Raw genomic sequence first — 6,310 nt, 5'->3', positions numbered from 1 at the left:
TGAACAGTCCCATCTCTCTCAGCCTCTCAACATATGTGACATGCTCTACTCCCTCCAGGACTTTATGGCACTTCACTGGACTTTCTCCAGCATGTCCATGTCTGTTGAATGGGGGAGTCCAGACCTGGACACAGTACTCTCGAGATTGTTTAGTCCAATTCCTCTGTTCAAAGCAGAGTAATCTAGAGCAGGTTGCTCAGGGCTGTGCTTAGACAGACAGACGTCACCCAAGCATGGAGACTCCACAGACTCTCTGGGCAACATATTGCAGTGGTTTACAACTGCTATGGTGGAAAGATTTTTTCCTGTTTAAGAATTTCCTGTGTTTCCATTTGCACCCTCTTGAGCTTTTACTAAGAAGAGTCTGTCTTCATCTTCTTTACTCCCTCCTATCATGTATTTATATACACTTTTAAAAAAATATATGTATATATACATAATAGTATACTATACATGTATACATGTATATAATGTATAATATACTATATTATACATTTTTATATAGAAAATAAAAGTTATAAATTATAATTTGAATTACTTATTAATTGGGTTTCCATGACAACATTTTGGTAGCAGGGAGCTCCTAGAAGCTTTCCCTGTGTCTGATAGAGCTAATACCAACCGGCTCCAAGGCAGACCTGCCACTGGGCAAGACCAAGCCAATCAGCAACAGTCATAGCTCCTCTGGGATAACATATTTAAGAAGGGGAGAAAAACTGCTGCACTGTTTCGCCTGTCATGGTTTAACCCAGCAGGCAGCTGAACACCACACAGCCACTTATTCACTCCCTGCCCCCTGAGTGGGATGCGGGAGAGAATCAGGAAAAAAAAAAGCAAACACCATGGGTTGACATAAAGACAGTTTAATTAAACAGCAGAGGGGAAAAAAAAAAAAAGATAAAAGAAAAAATAGTAAGAGAGTATATAGAATATACGAAACAAGTGATGCCCAATTCAACTGCTCACCAGCTGCTGACCGATGCACAGCCAGTCCCAAGCAGTGATCACTGTTCCCTGGTCAACTCCCCCCAAGCATCATATGGTATGGCATAGCACTTTGGTCAGATTGGGTCAGCTGTCCTGGCTGTTGCCCCTCCCATCTCCTTGTGCACCTGGCAGAGCATGGGAAGCTGACAAAGTCCCTGACTGGTGTAAGCACTGCTTAGCAACAACTAAACCATCAGTGCGTTATCAACATTCTTCTCATGGTAAATCCAAACCACAGCACTATACCAGCTACTAGGAAGAAACTTAACTCTATCCCAGCCAAAATCAGGACAGAGAGTAATTGGTGAGTGATCTCTCCTTGTCCTTATCTCTACCCAGAAGACTTTCATTGTATTTTCTCTATCTGAGGAGGGAAGAGATAGAGCGGTTTTGGTGGGCACCTGGCATTCAGCCAGGGCCAACCCACCACATATAAGAAGTGGGATGTGTAAGGCTTTGTGGAAGGTAAGACCGTCTTCTTAATTAAGGTTTTCTGGTCAGGTAACCTTTTAACTGAAAAAAGGATAATAAATATAAAGGGAAGTGATAAAAAGGACATAAGGAGACACAAGGCTTGTAGACAAGACTTAGCAGAGCCAATGGAAAGACCTGGACTCTCCATTTTCTAGTTGATGGGCCATTAAGTAACTCCAGGCACAGCTTTGGAGAGGGCCACTTGGACTTTGTAACTGATAAGGAGGAAAGAAGAGGAACATGAAGATTTGGCATATTCAGTGGAGGTATGTATGTGTGAGACTGCAAAATTTATGAAGGAATTTTTAGGGGAAGCTGATCCAGCAGAAAGAATGAGGGAAAAGACAGAAAAAGATATAAGAGGGGCCAGTCATTTTTAGAACAGGACTAGTCTGTATGCTTGTCTGGCTGAGCCCTGCACCTGATCATCACAGTCTCTTCTGTCTTCTTATTAAATCTTTTTTTTAACTCTTTTTTTGTGTAGTCTCACTCTATCCCATGTGTATGTGTGTTGCAAGGACTAAGTGCCATCTGCTGGGGGGAACAGCTTGAATGGACTGGGTGCCAGCTGCTGGAGCCAGTGAGGTCTCAGTGTGAGCAACTGGAGTGAGTCTTTAACCTCCAGCAATGGGGCAGGAAAGGATTGTGTCCCAAAAACCAGCTACTGGGGGATAAGAGTGAGTGAGGCAAGTGAGGGGCTCAGTGCCAGCCATTTGTGCAGGGCCGTGGGTCACAGCCCATGTGCCTGGTGCCAGCCACTGGGGGTGAGTGTCTGTATCTTCCCTAAACTGGGTGTGCTTGGGGCATGTGTGTGTATTCACTGGCAAATTTCAGGCTTGAAGTGTTGGTAAGCAGGGGGGCCTTGGGTCCAGGCTGGGCTATCTGGTGGGCAGAGGGTCTGTGCTGATATTCAGGGAGATCCACAAGTGTCAGGTGCCTGTGGAATGAGTGTGTGAGTGCTGTGTGTTTGCAGTGAGCACCCAGCTGGACCAGCTGGCAAATCAGGGACCTATGAGGCACATAAGAGGGACCAGGATCTGGGCAGGGGTGGCAGGCAGCAGGGAACCATGCTGGTACTCAGGGGATCCATGAATATGCATGTGCTTTTGAACCTCAAGAGAGAATTGTGTGCTGCACTAGCGACCTCCTGCCTCTGTCAGACCAAGAAGAGGAAGGGATGTGGCTGTCTGGGCTTGTGTCTGATGTGAGTCCCATACATGGGTGCTGCTGAAGGCAGCACCTTGTCCATGGCAACCTTTGTGACCAGCCTTGACAGTGTCCTCTGTGTGTGTGCATGTGTGCACACGTGTGTGGAAGGGGTGGATGGGTGCGTGGGATATGTGTGCAGCTTTGCTACTGGTTGAACCTGCAAACAGGAAGGCAGCAGCATCATCCCTCAACCTGGGCAGAGACCCTGGTTCCCCGGATACTGGACTGGGCTCCAGCGGCTGGGCAGGAGGAATCCCGAGGCCCAGAGCTGTTGGAGGCAGCAGCCCTTAACAAAATCCAGTTTTGTTGCCTGCACATAGGTGCAGTGCCACTTCATATTTCCTGAGATGGCCTACATGACTTCTAGCTGTTTCTACTAAAGTGCACATCTCCATACAGAGGCTTCAAATGCCCTAAGAAAACTTAGGGTATCCAAATATCTGCAACATCTAACAGAGAAAACAGAAACTCTGGGAGAACAACATGTCTTCTGGACTGGCAGTGGTAAACTGGGATGCCCTAGGAATCTCAAATGGCATCTACCGGTGAACCCCATGAGTCTGTGGGTCCCCTGGGTCTCTCTCCAGTTCATTCTTCTCACACACCCTTGGAGCCTTTTGCAGAGCCCTGAAATGTCTCTCCCTGTGAGGCAAGTCTTTCTATGAGTGACCCTGAGCACTGCAAGAGTCAAGCTGGAGCAGAAAATAGCTGGTTCCTGACTGGCCTCTTCAGAGTCGTTCAGCACCTAACAACTGGCTGTCACCATCTCTGGTGTTCACAGCCTGCCTCTCTGGCAGGTTCTCATGAGGTTGCAATTTTTTGGGTAGTTGACAGGTCGTTTAAACTCCAGGCAGTCCTCTGTTCTTGTAACTAAGGAACTACCTTGTTCTATATGGTTAACTAATGTCTATATGCTAGCACTGTTGGCAGCCAGGTCCAAAACAGACTCTTTGCAGTGGTGCCCAGCGACAGGACAAGGGGTCATGGGTACAAACTTAAACATAAGAGGTTTCAGTTGAATATGAGGAAAAACTTCTTTACTTGGAGGGTGACAGAGCACTGGAACAGGCTGCCCAGGGGGGTTATGGAATCTCCTCTGGAAATATTCAAAGCCCGCCTGGACGAAGTCCTGTGTAACATGCTCTAGGAGAACCTGTTTTAGCAGGGGGGTTGGACTAGATCTCCCAAAGTCCCTTCCAACCCTTGCAATTCTGTGATTCTGTGACTGAAACAGCCCTAAATGTCTAGTAGAAACTTAGATACCCAGTTCACATGAGGCATAGATACTAATTTCCTGTCAATTTACATGCATTTAGTTACCTAAGTTTAGGTGCATGTAATCAGGAGCTGAATTCAACATCCATAGATGGCATTTGCCATGTGGGGAATAAGGCCTCTAAAATCAGAGGCCTGTCAATATATGTAACCCCTTCTGAGCTCAGTTACAGGATGGATTATGTAATGGAAGGGAACAATCCAACACATCAGGGTCATAGCTCATGGAGGAAGGTTACTTCCATATACGGTACCAACCAGCCACATGACACAGGGAGGTTGCAGCTGAGGGTAGCACAACAAGTCACATGGCTCTGCATGGGACCAGGAGTACAGAAGAAACATAGAGGAAGGGCATTATGATCACTTCCTATTATGTGGCAGTTGATACAAAGGCAAGGGATTTCTTCAGTAATGAGTTATTGCTAAAATAATCCCAAGAGTTATTATTCTAAGAATAATTTTAGTCTAATTAAACCAGTTACTTGAATCTCATTTTTCCTTCTATATGTTTGAGACATGTTTGCTTATGTGCTGTCATGTGGAACTACACCAGTACCTCAATTGCATATGATTTAAAATCTCTGTCTGGCTCAATACTGAAGTACTGTATAAACTCTGTGCTTGCCCTTTGTATAGGGGCAAATTCTTCCTCATGTATTTAAAGAATTATTAAATGCTGATGACACAACGGGAATTAATTTCACATCAGAGCTTTTGGTGAAGATATTAATATCAGATGAAGAAGGATTTTAACATTGTGAAAATGACTGTTGACTCTGCAATGTTATCCACTCTGGTTAATTATCAGAAACAAACCAAGCTGCCTCTGGTAAAAGAGCAATCAATTACTGCTTTCTTATTCTGGACTGAGCTGTATTCTGCAATTTACTCTTTGTTTTTTGCTGTTGTTGTTTGAAGTGAGAATTCTATTCTCCAAGCTGATGTGGGATATGCTCTGCTTCTTTCAAAGATGGATAATTTATCAACTCAGTAGGCTTTACCTATAAACTATCTATATATACTTATACATTGCAAATGTGCACATGTGTGAAGACATCTTACATAATATATCATCATAAAATAAGAATAGTACATAAAACCAAACTTGCTTAGCTCTTTAATTTAATCTTAAAGCCAGATGTTTCTCTACAATTGATTTTGTGGTAAAGAAAAAGAGATGTTTTTTTCCTTAGAGGCATACATTTATTCTTATGCTTTTCCATATAGATATAACCCACTTCAAACCTCCTCTGAGATAGATTTTATCACTTATTTTCCCCATTTGTTCAATAATCTCTTTATACTAATTTTGGTATCTTCTGTAAAAAGTACATTTCTGTAATTTATTTGTATACAAGTTAATATGCTTGTTGTGCAGAAATGAAAATTGCACAAGCAATTCAATACAGAGCAGGAAACAATGGCAAATAAAATCTGATGTTATATTGGTCTACAATTGTAGCTCAGAGATTAAGCTTAATCTCACTGAACTCATGTTCATTCAAAAATACTTATAGAGAAATTAGTTATTTTCCTCCATGGCTAGCTGAAACTGTGGTTTATATGTGAACTATTGTGGTAAAATAACAGTTTCTGACGCAACCTCAGATGATGCTGAAGTTACTTAATGAGGAGTGAAAAAGGAGAATAGAGTGAGAAAAGTACCTCCTGCTTTTAATTTGGGGTTTGTTGCTTCACCGTATTGTCCGATTCTTTCTGCAAGTACCTAGAGAAATATCCTAGAAGTGAGGTAAATATAATTTCAATGAGTCTTTGGTTTTGCCTTTGAAAACTGGCCAGGAGTTTTTTGTCAGTGAATATTGTGGTAGTAACTTCTGGAAGTACAACCACAGGATGACACCAGGGGCCCCCAGAATAGAAACATAAATCACAGTTTGTCAGCTACTGATTAATTAAGGAAAGTGACCATGAGATGTCAGTAGAACCAGTAACAGGGAGAACAGAGAACATGAATCCAACATATGTAAAACATCCCATATAAGGTAAATATACATTGGCAGTAACAAGATTGTTCCCTACAAGAATGGGAACAAAAAAACAGAGAGGAACATATTCAGCATTGTATCCCTGGCTAAGAATACCCCACCAAATCAGAACCACTACTTAGCAAGAGCAGATCCCCCTTTCCCTCCAGTAGAAGAAGAGCCATGCCTTTCAATTTGCCGTTCATCACATTTTGTTTCTGCAAATAAGCATCATATGTAATGTATTATTTCTTACTATATAATTGGGTTAAATAAGTCAGCCTTTTAAAGAACTCTGTGTGTGTGCGTTTTCTTCTTGAGTTTTCCCACGTGCGGTACTGAACCATTATAAACTTAGTTACATGGCCTTCACACTG

This window comes from Egretta garzetta, unplaced genomic scaffold (genome assembly GCF_000687185.1).
Source record: "Egretta garzetta isolate BGI_Z169 unplaced genomic scaffold, ASM68718v1 scaffold189, whole genome shotgun sequence".
Lineage (NCBI taxonomy): Eukaryota > Metazoa > Chordata > Aves > Pelecaniformes > Ardeidae > Egretta > Egretta garzetta.
The sequence above is the reverse complement of the archived record's forward strand: the minus strand, read 5'-3'. Positions refer to the sequence as shown.